General features: G+C 30.2%; 1 pseudogene across 1 annotated transcript; it reads left to right on the forward strand.

Moving 5' to 3' along the window:
- Window positions 1-10,428: 10,428 nt before the first annotated feature.
- LOC111314878 (cytochrome P450 81Q32-like) lies at window positions 10,429-12,356 on the forward strand (annotated as a pseudogene). The gene is made up of 2 exons (XR_016330733.1): window positions 10,429-11,506; window positions 11,639-12,356. The product of XR_016330733.1 is annotated as a cytochrome P450 81Q32-like (transcript).
- The last annotated feature ends 2,939 nt before the right edge of the window (window positions 12,357-15,295 follow it).

Below are 15,295 nucleotides of genomic sequence, written 5' to 3' on the forward strand. Positions count from 1 at the left end.
GTATAGAATCCTGAATTATCATTTTGACTGTCTGAACTTTCAGCATTCATAATCAAAGATATAGATATAGGAAAAAGTATAAGAAGATAAAAATAAATAAAAAGTATTCACACAAAATAAAATATCATGAAAATGCATCAAATATGTCACTTTATTAAAATAACAAAAAATAAGATAAAGTTCAAGTACATAAAAAGATCCATATTCTCAAAAATTCTAAGATGATAAGTAGTTTCAATCAATTTTTTCAAAATTTATACCCCTAAATGATTGGGCGACGGGTCATTACTGACATTGGATGTTGTGCTTTCACCAATATCAAAATTTATCAACCCTTCTTTAATAAAATTTCACACCATACATTTTTTAAGAATATAATTTTTAGTAGAATGGCCTGCCACCCCAAAATGATAGTCACAATGGGTAGTGAAGTCATACTATTAGGGATAAGAAAGTTCGAGTTGCTTTGTAGTAATGGGAGCAATCAAATGATTCTTGTAAAGTTTTTGGTACAAATCTATGTAACTCATAGGGATAAGGTCAAATGTAGGCTTTTTTCGATTTCGTGGTTCTCACACACCACTTGTTGGGGTAATTGGATGAACAGAAGGCCTAGGTGTGAATGGATAAGAAAATCATGAATTTGATTAGTACACCATAGTAAAAACATGACTTACGAGAGAATGATATATAGGATTGATTGACTGAGGATAGTTTTTGGATTGCTGCCCGTCGAAACTCACAGCTTGAGTATCATTTTAGCTGTATATGATTCCCTTCCTTTCAATTTATCGCTCTTGATTCCATTTTTAATGATCTTTCCTGAAATCACCATATTGATAAAATTTCACATTCTCCACTATCTTTTCATAGTATGACAATTTTAAAGTGCTTACAAACAGCACTATCGTTGCTGTCTCTGTTAGAAAAGATTGTACTTGAGCGACAACATCTCGCCATTTTTAGATATACTCATTGAAAGATTCATTTGCTTTTTTCTTCATTCCCTGTAATGAAAGGCGATCATGAGTCATATTTATGATTTGGTGATATTGGTTAATAAAAGACCAAGTTAGATCTTTTCACGACTTAATGCGAGTCTTATCCAATTAAACATATCATATTGTCGTAGATCTGGTTAAGCTATCTTGAAACATATGTAGAAATAACTTTTCATTACTGGCGTGAGCTGTTATTTTATGATAATACATTGTGATATATGTAATAAGGCATTTGGTACCATTATACTTCTCAAATTTTGGTACTTTAAATTTTTAAAGAATTACAACATCTAGAACCAGACAAAAGTTGGCAGCATTTATAGATCCATAGAAATCAATGCCTTTTATGGCTCGTAATCTTTCTTTAATCATGCTCATGGCTTGATCAATCTTAGAGTCTTTCAGGGATACAACTGTTTGTAACTTCACTTCTTCTTTGGTCTCATCCATTTTGAGAATTTGGATATGTTTTTTTATCTTTTCAACGAAGATAAGATTGGTATAGCTCTGAACATTCCCTTGACAGGGTGCATAAGGTAGTTTGTAATTCAGGAATATGGTCTGCTGTAGCTGAAAACTTGGAGTAGTTTAGGTCTGATATAGACCAAATCTTGACGGATATGGTGATTCGGTAATTTCATGCAAGCCATCTTCTTCCACTTCTTTTTCTTTGTTTATCTTTTCAAAAGCATCCAAAAATTTACTTAATTTTCCCTTCAGTATCTCCTGAGCCTTTTTTATCTTTTCGAGACAATTTGCATTATCTTACTTTATTTTTTTAGCTTTAGCTCGAGTGTAGTATTAATGTTGATCTATCCTTGAACCTTGATTTCTCATAATTATGGTGCAAATTTAGAATGATGTTTATAGAACCATGAGAGTGAATATAGTGATGTATGAATGCATGCATACACAATAAAAAAATTAATGAGCATAATATGTAATCTGCATGTATGTTTATGAATATGCATAAAAGAAAATAAGTAAAAATAAGATAAAAAAATCAGTTAGTCACCTCAATAAAAGAGTAAACACTATAACAACATGCCCCTAAATTTTAGGTTAACTATAAAAGGTAGAAGGACATGGCTCTATCCATGGTTAGGCTCTTAAAGTTGACTATATGCAATTTGAATTATCTCTAAAAGGTTTTCAAATTGTTCCTTACATCATAGTCCATTACAAACTAGTAAGACACTTCAATCCTCACTTATCATAGGTTACAAGCGAAAAGGATTCAATTTGAGTAAGAGTATTTCGCAAGCTCATGCGGAAACATAAAATCTCACGAAGGCATAGGTACTTCACTCCTTCCTAAGATTAGAGCTTGGGTGGAGAGCTTATGTTATGCACATGCAAATAAATGACAGATATATAAAATAAATAAATAAATAAATAAATAAAATGAATATAAACAATGAAAATGAAAAAAATAAATTTTAAATTTATTAAGCTAAGCTTGGATAATAAGAAACCATTTACTGGCCAGACTCTTGATGTCTGCAGCGGAGTCATCAAACTGTTATAACGTATAAATCAATGGGCCTATCGCTATACATGGATTAAAAGAGTTATCACAAATTTTTTTTATTTAGGTGTGATTCATCACCTGATTAAATTTATCATATCTAAAGAAGAGTCTCAAGATAGACTTAGGTATCTTTAAATAATAAATTCTTATCTACGAAATTAGAGTTTAGATTTGAGAGTACGATTACACGTAAAAAATGTTATAGTACCCCCCATGGTGCCATCCAAATGATGGTACTAGTTAGATTTTAGATTATCCAAACCTTAATCATATTTGTGATTTACCAAATAATTTAATTTTGAAAATGTATCTTAAAATTATCCTAATAATTTGGTAGCAATTTAAGATAATTCTCTCACCTCATGTGTATTTATGGAGACTAATGTTTTACTCTTAAGAGGCTCCATCATTAGATTTATTAATGTATCTTTATTCAACAAAATTAGTAAAGTCCTCTAATAGTTTGGTATAACTTATTTTGAAACAATCCTTCAACAGTTTAAAGGATAAAAATTATTTTTTTATTTTTTATTCTTTTTAAAAATTGATTTTTAAAATTTCTCAATAGTTTGGTGGATTCCATTTTAAAAATTAAATCCATGAAAATTCTTCAATAATTTGGTATAATTCATGAATTTATTTTGTAGGGATTTTTATTTGAAAAATTTTTTTTTTATTAAAAATATTTTTTTCTTTTTATAAATATATTTTGAAAACTTAAAAATATTTTTTTTGACTTATTTGAAAAGGTTTTTTTATATAATTTTTTTAAACCTATTTATTTTCAAAAATAAAATAACAAAAAAATATTTACAAAATTTTTCAAAAATAAAACCATAAAAAAACTAAAAATAAAATGAGCTAAAAAATAAAATCAAAATAAAATAAAAAAATAAAAATAAAATGAAAGAAGGAAATCTTGCGATCGGGTTGGGTTGAAACATGGGTCAACGGGTCAGAGCGTGGATCTAGGTGTGCCAAAACAACACCGTTTGGGGCTGTTATAAAAAGCACTACTTAACATTTTTTTCTCAAAATCCCTTCTGCTCTTTCTCTCTCTATAATCCAAATCCTCTGACCTTTCTCTAAAATTTTCCAAAAACCCACTAGTAAATTCAACCAAAAACTAAAAATCCCACTAGTTTCTGAGAATGTCATCGAAAAATTTAACCAAAAATCGAAAAATCCACCAATTTCTAAAAAATTGGCCGAAATCCCATTGAAAAATTCAAACCTCATAAAAAAATTTAACCAAAAAATTCACTTCCAATTGAAGTTTTTCTAGAAAAATCTCAAAATTTTTCAAATTTATCCAGATTTCTTCAAAAATTCTCTAGAAACTTAAATCAAACCCTAAAAACCCAAATCTAACCCAGAAACTTCAAATTAAACCTAGGATTCCTAAAATCAAAATCCAAAAAAACCATTTACTGCCCAAGTAATTTTTTAGAACAAAAAATTTCCCAATTCATCGTGTACCCCCCAAATCCATTCTATGTTTGTTGTTCTGTGGCTGTTCACTTTATAAGCCCCTTTAGGATAGATTTTAGGAAATAGATAGCATCAATCCTAAGCTTGAATGCTGGGATTAAATTCTGCCCAAGCCTCAAATTAGGTATAGGTTCTTTGCTAATTTTTAGATTGGGTCCGTAACCCCTTATTATGCAATAAAACCTTTGACTTTGTTGAATTCTTTTGATCAGATTTCAGTTTCCAGAATTCACGCTAGAATTGAAACAAGAAATGAAAGAAAAATAAAATAAAATAATAATAATTATTATAATTATAATAACTATAAGAACTATAATAATATAATATAATATAGTATAATAATTATAGTATAATAATAATAATAACTATAATAGCTATAATAACTATAATTTAATAATATAATAATATAATAATAGTGATATACTATACTATAATACTAGTAATAATAATAGAAAAAATAAAATTGACTCGATTAACCCCAGACACATATGGGTGTCTACACATTGTAATGGTTCTTGGTAGTATTGTTATAAAATCTCTTAAGCACTTTGAGGGGGTAAGCAATATACGTGTTGTTAAACTGCCTCATTGGTTAAAATACATGCTAGCCACCCATTTAGAACTACCTTTTTTGCCCCGATGATGGTGGGAAGTCTTGATATTACTTTTATATTTGTTGTACTATTTTAGATATTAAAAAAATATTTTTTTCTTTTAGAGGCACTAAGGGTCATCTTAGCATGCACCCATTATGCCTCGATATACCGTTGTGCATTCTTGAAATTAACTTGTGACTTATTAGTTACTTATTAAGATATTGAGCTATCTTTGACTAACTTATGTGGAAGTGTCCACTCAAATGCCACATGGTCTATTATTTCATTAAAATAAAGCTTAGCCTATTATTGTAACGGTTTTGGGGACCGCTAGATGAATTTGAAAACAAATTAATGGAATTATCACTAATCTTTTTTGACTATGTGTGATTGACCACCTATTAAAAGTTATCATCTTAATAAAATTTTAAAATTAATTAAATTTTACTAAAAATATAATTTTTGGGTCTGCGAAAATAGTTTGAGTTTGGTAGTCAGTTACATGTGGGTAAGGATTAGCACCCTCACAATGCCTATTTAAAACGATACCAATTAATTATATGTTATCTTTTAATATTGACTAAAATGGTATTAATTTTTGGTATTTAAAATTTAATTTTTTAAAAAAACATATTTTTATTTTTTAGTAAATTTAAAAAATAAATAAGAATACTCTGACAATATTAAAATGAACTATCTCACTTAAGAAATTTTTAAGAATCACTACTTGAAATGCTCAAAAATCTTATCCTTTGTGGTTCATATTTATTTTCATAAAATATGATATTTATAATTTTAAAAATAAATAGCATTTTTTAAAAACTTATTTTTATGCCATTTATAAAAGAACGAGAAATTTTTATCGAAAATTAATCTAAATGCTCCAATACATTGGTAGTATTTTAGATAGATTTTTTTATCTAAAAATTCATAAAAATCATTACTTGAATTTCTTTAAGATCTCATCATCTAAGATTTTTTTTAAATTATTAAAAGTCATAAAATAATATAATTATCTACAAATATATTTATTTTTATAAAAATACACTCTTATTTATTATGAAAATTGTTCAAATTATAATTAAGAAATGAAAATTTTTCATATTAAAAAAAAACTGTTAAATATTCCAATACTTTGACAATTTTTAGAAGATTTTTCTCACCTATGAAATTCTTGAGAATCACTATTTAGACTTTTTGAGATTCCATAATTGAAAATTTTATTTACATTTAAAACTATGTAATGCAAATAATCTAGTAGAATATGCATACATAAAATATATATTACTTATCATTATGTTGTACATTTTATTTTTCTTTTTAATTATGTTTTGATATTCTTTAATTATTTCACAATTATCATTAAAAACTCTAGAAAGGAACAAAGTAAATAAAATCTTTTATTAAAAAATTTCCTAGATACCCCGATATTTTTACGATATTTTAGAAAAAAATTTTCACCTAGGGATTTCTTAAGAATTTTTACTTAGACTTCCTTAGAACACCTTTGGAAATTTCATTTACTTTTTCCTTTCTTACTTAATTAATACTCTAATTCTAATTTTTAGTTTTGATTAAAATTTGCAACAAAAAAAAATTAGTTGATCATAATATTAATCATCACATATTATTCTCAATTTTAGAAAAATAGATAAACGAAAATTTTCATATTAAATATTTTCCTAAGTACTCTATTACTTTGGTAGCATTTTAAGAAAAATATTTTCACCTAGAGACTTTAAATAATCACTACTTAGAATTTCTTAATATCTCATCATCTGATAAAAAAAATTTCTTTTGTCTTCATTAGTTTTTATATTCCATGAACAACCACTAAACAAATAAGTAACAAGTATGAAAATCTTGCATTTTTCTTCATCCATAAGTATATTTTAATAATCAACTATGGACCTTCAAGAACAAACAAAAAATGCAAGGTAACTTACTGCAAAAAATGAACAAAATGACATGGAAATAGCCCCCTAAAAAACACACATTCATATGGAAAATAAAAAGAAAATAAATGAAATGCAAGCGCTAAAAAGGGAAGGTCCTAAACTATCATGAAATCATAGTAAAATAACATGAAACTAAATTAAAATAACAAGTAAATAGTAACTAAAACAAGCTCAATAAACTATATAAACAAGTGTTGGGTAGAAAATAAAAACAAGTAGAACTAGAATTAAATGGCAAAGAAAAAAAAAGTCAAGCCTTCAAGAGTCAAGCTATCTTGATGCCCAATGATGAACAAAGGTCTATCCAGCCATCAAAAGTCATACTTCTCAACAAGAAATAAGCTTAAAGCAAAGTAATTTAAACTTTAAAAAATAAAAGAAACTAGGTTGAACCAAAAATAAGAAATTTCATTGATTAAGATATAATAAACAAAGCTTAAATGAAGAACAAAATGCAAGTGTTGGAAAAATAAAATAAAGATAAAATTAAAAGCAATAAAATGAAGAAGAAAATAGCTAAAATGGAGCCAAGAAACCAAGCAAAGTTAGCAAGAATGCTGTCTGCTATGGTGTTATTTATAAAGAAAAATAAAAAATGCAAAGATGAAAAGATTACCACAAGTTTTAGCTATTCCTTTTTTAGCAGACCCCTCCTTTTTTTTTATGTCTTTCCTTCTCCTTTCCACTAGCCTTCTCATTTTTCTTTAGCAGACCTTCTTCCTAGCTATTTAACAGACTATTTTCCCTTTCTCTTTTTTTTTTCCTTCCTCCTCTATTCGACTTGCCTTATTTTTTTTAATAGTTTCTTTCCCTTTTTTTTTTCTTTACATGTTTATCTTCTTTTCACCAGTCTCCTCCTTTTTTTCCAGCAGTAGACCCCCTTTCTTTTCAAGAGTCAGCCCTAAAAAAAAAATCTCATTTTGGATGAATATAGACCCTTGGATGAAATTTCATCCAAGGGTCAAAGCTTCTCTTTTTGTTTTTCTTTTCAAGGAACCACTTTTAACCTTTGGATCAAGATCAATAAAAGATCCAATCGTTCACATTATTCACTGTAAAAGGTTAGATTTTTGTAATCTCTAAACCCATGAAATGACCATTTTACCCCTAGTACAAAGCTTTTGGTATTTAAGCCTTTTTCTTAGAAATCAATGTTCCCATACTTAGTTTTGGGATTTTAAAACACTAAAAATCATGAAATATTATAAAATTGAGATCTGAAAAGTTTCATGAAAATCTAAACTCGAGAAAGCTAAATTATGAAATACCCTTATAGGGATATTTTGGTGATTTCACACTTCTCGAGGTACTGCTGTGATTTTAAACGTACAAAAAAATTAATGAAATGTTATGAAATTACGATCTAAAAAGTTAGCTCGGGAAGGTTAAATTATGAAAATACCCTTATAGGAGTATTTTGGTAATTTGATACTTTTCGGGGTACAATAAAAATTTTAGTGTTTTAAAAATTACTAAATTTAATTTTAAACTACATTGATTCTAATTAGGTTATGAACTTTGAGGATTGATCTCGATTTTATTCATTTTGATCAAGTTTTGTATAATTTTGACTAGAGTTGACTTTGGAGTTTACTCGTTTCATTTATTATTTATTTCTCAAGCATCTATATGAAAATGTATCATCCATATAAATCCCATGTGAAAGAGTTTGACAATAATCATATGGGTCTCATTCTTCTTTGTTTATTGAGCCTAGATAACGGTACATTTTATGAGTCTTTAAGAGGCCTTATTACGGGCTTTAAATAGGCTTTGTTGAACCATACTAAAATATTTTAGACAAAATCTGATGTCTATACCTATGACACATGGTATCAGAGTATGATTGAAAAGTACTAAAAAATTAATAAAATGGCTACAATTTAATAACTGACAGAGGATTAAAGAACTTGAAACTATGGTGGTTGTCTTAAAAGCTCACGTGATAACTCATGATCGACTGAAGGAGATCAAGACAACCTAACAGTAGTTGTCAGACACTCTAAATAGCTTGGGTGATGAGACAAGAGATGTCTTGAGCGTTCTTCAAAGAGAGTTTAAGGAGCTGAAGGCCTAAGTGAGTATGTTGTAAATGGTAATGGCCAGATCGAATTCTAGCTCAATGGATAAAAGGAAAAGGGTCAAGGTATTGAAGCCTCGATGTTATAAGGAGCAATAGATGCCAAAGAGCTTGAGAATTTCTTATTTCATGTGGAACAAGACTTTTGAACTATACACATAGAATTAGAAGAGGATAAAGTTATAATGGCTTCAATGTATCTTGTCAGGGATATCAAGTTATGATGGTGTTCAAAATTTGTGGATGATAGATGATCTATTAAATCTTAGGTGAATTTTAAGAAAAATTTAAAAAATTAATTTTTTCCTAAAAATGTAAAGTACATGACTTTAAGAAAAATTTGAAAATTAATGTAAATGGAAACGGTGCAAGTGTTTGTAAAGAGCTTTTTTATTTTAATATTAGATATTAAAAATATGTTTAAAAAAAATAAAATATTTTATTTTTTTAAAGGTCTCAAACTTTGAATTAAAATAAAATTACGAGATAAAAGGTACAAAATGTAACCAATGTCATGACTACCACTGAACGACTTAACGACTCTAATGACGGCCCTTCAAAGTAAAAGAACCTTCCATCCGATGATAATAACTATAACTTTGACAATGAGAGAAAGATGCTAAGAGTGGACCGATCCAAGAAACATGTCATTTGCTTTTGAATGACTTGACCACTTCGTAGGTAAAGAGTCATTGTCCCCATGGTAAAAATGTGTTTTCTTTCTTTACAGTGCTAGTTGATTTGTTTTCAAGATAACTGCATGAACAATTCATTTATCTTATTATCTTCAACAGTTTTACTGATCTGACTTGTACACTATGGATTCTTATCTTCTATTCATCCAGATTTGATATATAAACTGCTTACTAAAAAAATATGATGTTGATAGTTAACAGGAAAATTATAATTGTGTGGCTTCAATACTTCCAACTGGACAAAGAATATACCAAAGGCAGGTGAAGCATATTCCAATATTTTACCATTGTCATTAAGCCCCTTGGACCACACTTCTCCTTTGAAAAGTCAATGACGAAATCCAGATCTCTTGCATTACCATTTGAATTACTCCGCCATTTTAGTTTGGATGAATCTTTCAAATAGTCTTTTAACGTTACAAGAAAAGAATCGCCAAGATACGACAGCAAAGTCATGGCTTTTAATATTTTGAAACAGATCTATCTTAATGCAAACTCAAAGTTACGTTTGTCATCTACCGTTGGTTAATTGTTATCACATACTATACTTTATTGCTGTCGGAAAATTTTTTGACATTTTTTGTGTTATTTTTATGATTTTCATTTTTTTTAGTTGCAAAAGAAAATTAGTGTCTTTATAAAAAAAAAATGGCAAAATCGAATCTACGTTTATGTGTTCAAGTAAATGCGTACATGTATCTTAATCTTCGATTGTAATAAATTTGAAAGTTGTACTTTTTATTTAAAAAAGAAAGTTCGAATTTTAACAATTAAATTTTTTTATTTTCAAATTATAAATTTTCATAAAAAAATTAAAAGTGTAACCATAAAAGTTTGTTTTCGTCAAAACAGCACTTAAAAAGATTTATGGCGGTAGTGACCATAATATAAGGGCCGCAACATCCTAGCATACTCTTACGCAAGCCTCCAATTGTTTGATGAGGCTAGGCTACTGCCTACTTGTTGGATCGCTTGTGGAATCAAGAGTAGCGTAGCAAACTGACAGACTAATATTTTAAAAAAATATGGCAAATGGCCTATTGGTGGACGGATTTAATTGGAACAGTAGCTTGTCTTGCATAACAGCGCAGGATCAGCGCTTAATGGGGGCCAAATACTGCCCCATATTTTATAGTCAAGATTGAGCAACATCCCGTTAGTGTGCATCACCACTTGGCACTTGGCGACAGTCATTCTTGTCTGGATTCCCAAGTTCATGCTCCTTCTACCGTGTAGGCATCAATTTAATCTATCCAAGGAAGCGTCGTTCTTCTACTACGTTTCTTCTTCCTCTTCCTGTACTTTCTTACCCAAAGGTTGCTCCAAAACAAAGGACTACCACCAAGCCCTGGTTTCTCCCTTCCCATCATAGGCCATCTCTATCTCATAAAGAAACCCCTCCATCGTTCCCTTGCCAAACTTTCCAGGCAACGTGGTCCTATACTCTTCATTCAGTTTGGATCCCGTCCTGTCCTTGTTGTGTCTTCTCCATCAGCTGCAGAAGAATGTTTCACCAAAAATGATGTCGCATTTGCGAACCGGCCTCGTTTGCTCGCTGGGAAACACCTTGGTTATGATTATACTACCCTTGTTTGGGCACCGTATGGCGATCACTGGAGAAACTTGAGGCGCGTGGCCTCTCTCGAACTCTTGTCATCTAATCGTGTTCAAAAGTATCTTGGGATACGTATGGATGAAATCAGGTCTTTGATTCTCAGGCTTTATAGGAGTTCACAGGGTGGTGAGTTTCAGGTTGTGGAGATGAAATCAATATTCTTCGAGTTGACTCTTAACGTTATGATGAGGATGATTGCTGGGAAGAGGTATTGTAGAGAAGGAAAGGAAGAATTGGAGGAAGAGCGAAAGTTTAAAGAAATTGTGACCGAGACCATTCAAGCGAGTGGGGCCACAAATATTGCAGATTTTCTGCCGGTTTTGAAGTGGGTTGGATTGAATAAACTTGAGAAGAAGCTGGCCATATTACAGAGGAAGAGGGACGGATTCATGCAAAATTTGATTGAAGAACGAAGAAAACTGACTAGCGATTCATGTAATTCTGAACAAAGCAGGAAGACAATGGTTGATGTTCTTTTATCTTTTCAAGAAACTGATCCTGAATATTATACAGATGATATCATCAGAGGCTTTATGCAAGTAACCTCTCTTTTTTTGTACTTTCTCTATCCATTTCAAATTATAATCCTCCCTTTGTAAAATCCAGGTTCATGTCTCCGGTAATTTTTGCTCTGTAGCATGAAGACGATTTACCCTTCTTTTTTTATCCAGGTATTGTTATGAGCAGGGACTGATACTTCAGCTGGGACCATGGAATGGGCGCTGTCACTTTTGCTAAACAACCCAAAAACTCTTGTAAAAGCCCAGGAAGAAATAGACATGGAGGTTGGACAAAGCAGGCTGATCGAGGAATCAGATCTTTGCAAACTCTTGTACCTCCATGGCATCATAAACGAGACATTTAGAATGTTCCCAGTCGGACCAGTGTTGGTACCGCACGAATCATCCGAGGAGTGCACCGTGTCGGGTTTCCGTATCCCCCGTGGCACAATGCTATTGATAAACATTTGGGCTATGCAGAATGATCCTGGATTATGGGAGAAGCCCTCTGAATTTAATCCCTAGAGGTTCCAAGAACAAGAGGCGAAGAAGAATGGGTTCGCATTTTTGCCATTCGGGACAGGCCGGAGGAGGTGCCCAGGGGAGAACTTGGCAATGCGTTTGATACCATTGGCATTGGGGTCTCTGATTCAGTGCTTTGAGTGGGACAGAATTGGAGAGGATATGGTGGATATGAGTGAAGGGAATGGGATCTCCTCACCCAAGGCTCAACCCTTGGTAGCTAAGTGCAGACCGCGGCCAGCCATGATGAACTTCCTTTCTCAACTTTAACTTGTTTATGAGCTCATGGATGTGTTACATTATTACTTCATTGTATCATGTAAATTTGTGCAATTAACAATTGGCTAAACTAGAAATTTGCTTCGCACTTTTTTCTAACTCCTATATTTTAACATTTTACCTATGATTATATCCCATTATCTAATTTTTATTCTATTTCTTTACACTAGGTTGCAAACATAAGAGCATCGAATAGCCGTACATTGAATTTATAATTTAGTTTAATTAATTCATACAATTATATTTAAAAAGTAGTATTCAATGGATCAAAGATTTAAATTTTAATATTTTCAATATTTTTTCTTATTTTCGTGATTTTTTTTGTAATATATATATATATATATATATATAGTTTTATGTTGATTCGAAGACAAACAGATCAATGATAATAATTCATTTAAAATTGAATAAAGGGATTCTTTCTTACTTGGAATAAGATCGAAATCTTGTGAATAAAATAATTTGCCATGTGATTATTGGATATATTTTTGTTATATATTTGCGAATGTTCAAACGAACATGTGGTCAAATTTTGGATCTCAACATATTTAAAAAGAGACAATATCATATTGTTTTAATTGCTAACTTTATTGACAAGCTCCATTAATTTCAACTTGAATTTCCTTCAATGATACTACAAATCTAAAAGAAATTAGAGTTAGGCAAGCTATATAACCTTTAGGAATAAGGAATTAATTAAGAACCATAATTATGTAAGTAGAATATTATAATGTTGAGAAAATCAATTACATATAGTTTTCTTATCGTTTCAATTAAAGGTTCAATAATTTGGGATGCAACATTTAAAAAAAATTTTGCCATGTCAACTTGCATTACTCTAAAGTACATTGCTTATGTAATAAATTTATCTTCCTATGTGTAATTTAGTGAACCTGATTTTGTAGAAAAAAAAAATCATCTTGCAGGAGATAAGTTCGAGGTCGTAATTTTTGGAGATTGAAAGTTCAAAATTTACGTGTATATTATTTTTTTAAATGAATAAAGTATATAAAAATAAGATGCTTGGATTTTTTTTAGGATGAATGGGTGCTTGGTTGGAAGATTGTTGGGAGTTAATTTGTGAGATAAAGATCTTTTAAGGAGCGTTGGATGTAGAATTTTTGGATGCACTTGATGCTTAGATTAATTAATTAATTAAAAAAAAAAAAAGAGTTTGAGAGTAAATTAAAAAAGTTAGAATAATTTGCATATGCTTCAACTTTATCTTAGATAATGTGTGAGAATATATTGCTTTAAAGATATGCAATTAATTAATTAATTAAAATATTACCATACAATTATGCTTAACAGGTCATAAAAAAAGGTAAATACAATTATGCTCAAGCTATTTTTGGAAGGGGCAAACTAATGTGACAAAATGAGTTAGAGTTAAATGGCAGACTATATGTACTCCAAAATCAGAGGGAGGACTGGGGTTAAAAGATCTGCAAATGTGGAACCAAGCCTGTATGTTAAAGCACTATGGGCCATATTCTTGAAGGTTGGTTCAGTGTGGATTGCATGGGTGCACAACTATGTGCTGTAAGTAAGAAGCTTACGGGGGATATCAACAAATCAGGGTAGTAGTTGAAGTATGAAAAAACTACTGCGGATAAGGAATCTTGCTTTAAGGTTTTTGCAAATGGAGGAGGGGGTAGTATAGAATAATACTAGGGGAGCAGGCTTTTCTATTACGGCAGGCTGGGATGAACTTCGGCCTAAGCTGGCGAAGGTGGCGTGGCACAGGCTCATCTGGTGCAAATTACACGTTCCTAAGTGTGCTATCGTTACTTGGCTGGCTATCCTTCATAGATTGCCTACTAAAGATAGACTGAGCTCATGGGGAAAGAATGTTGATGGAAACTGTGTTGTGTAAACAAGAGGCAGAGAACAGGGATCATATCTTCTTTAGTTGCATCTACTCAAAACAAGTTCTGAGGCTATGCAACCTGCGAAGGGAGGTTGATGGTTGTCAAGAGGAACTCTAATGGGCAATCAAAAGGTTAAAAGGGAAGGCTTTGCTTTCAATTCTAATGAGGCGAGCTTGGAGTGTATACATTTATCAGATATGGATGGAAAGGAACAATAGGCAGTTTAAAAATCTGAAGTGCGCAGAAGAGTAGGTCTTGAGACAAATTATGGAAATGGTCAGATTTAGATTGGCAGGTTTAAGAAACATTGGCTTTGATCAAGTCAATAAGGAGAAATATGGGAGATGGGGCCTAAGTAGAGACATATTTGTAGAGTAATACTTGTTTTAGCTATATAATTGACTGTTTGTAATGTTCATTTCTAGCAGTCAATTCATTGCTTATGGGATAATAAAATATAAATTTATCCAAAAAAAATTACCATAAAAAAGTTAAATAAATTTTAGAATAGAACTTAATGAAAATCCAAAATGTCATATTGTTATTATTAAATTATATACAGACATGAGATTATAAGTTTTATACAATATATTTTCATGAAATTATAAATTAATTTTTTTACAAATTTCAATCTAGCAATTAAATATTGAGAAACTTTACTTATAAATTTAAGAAATTACTCATCTCATTCACTCAAGTATTTTTACTCTTTGGATTTGGATTCACATATATCCAAAAATATTTAGATATGTATTACCTTATAAAATTTTGATTTCCATTTTTCTCCTTAATTTTACTTTTTTTTTGCGTAATACTTCCATATTATTATTATTATTATTATTATTATTATTATTATTACTAGACTATAACATAGTATTTTACATAGGAATTGGAGAATTGTGATCTGTGAGTAATAAATGAATTGAAATTTGTAGATAAATTAAAAAATAAATAAATGAAGTTACAATTATTTTAATAAAGTTGTGAAAATTTTTAATTAAAAAATTAAATAAACATCAAGATGAAAAATAAAACAAACTAATATTATTAAGTGTTCTTTAAGTTGAAATTTTTTTTTCTGTGAAAAAAATTGAGTGGATTGCCACATCAATGTCGACGTGTCGCTTTCTTAATGGTCGAAACCATCGATTGCAAC

This window comes from Durio zibethinus, chromosome 20 (assembly GCF_047325235.1).
Source record: "Durio zibethinus cultivar Kanyao isolate XHJ-2024 chromosome 20, ASM4732523v1, whole genome shotgun sequence".
Classification (NCBI taxonomy): Eukaryota; Viridiplantae; Streptophyta; class Magnoliopsida; order Malvales; family Malvaceae; genus Durio; species Durio zibethinus.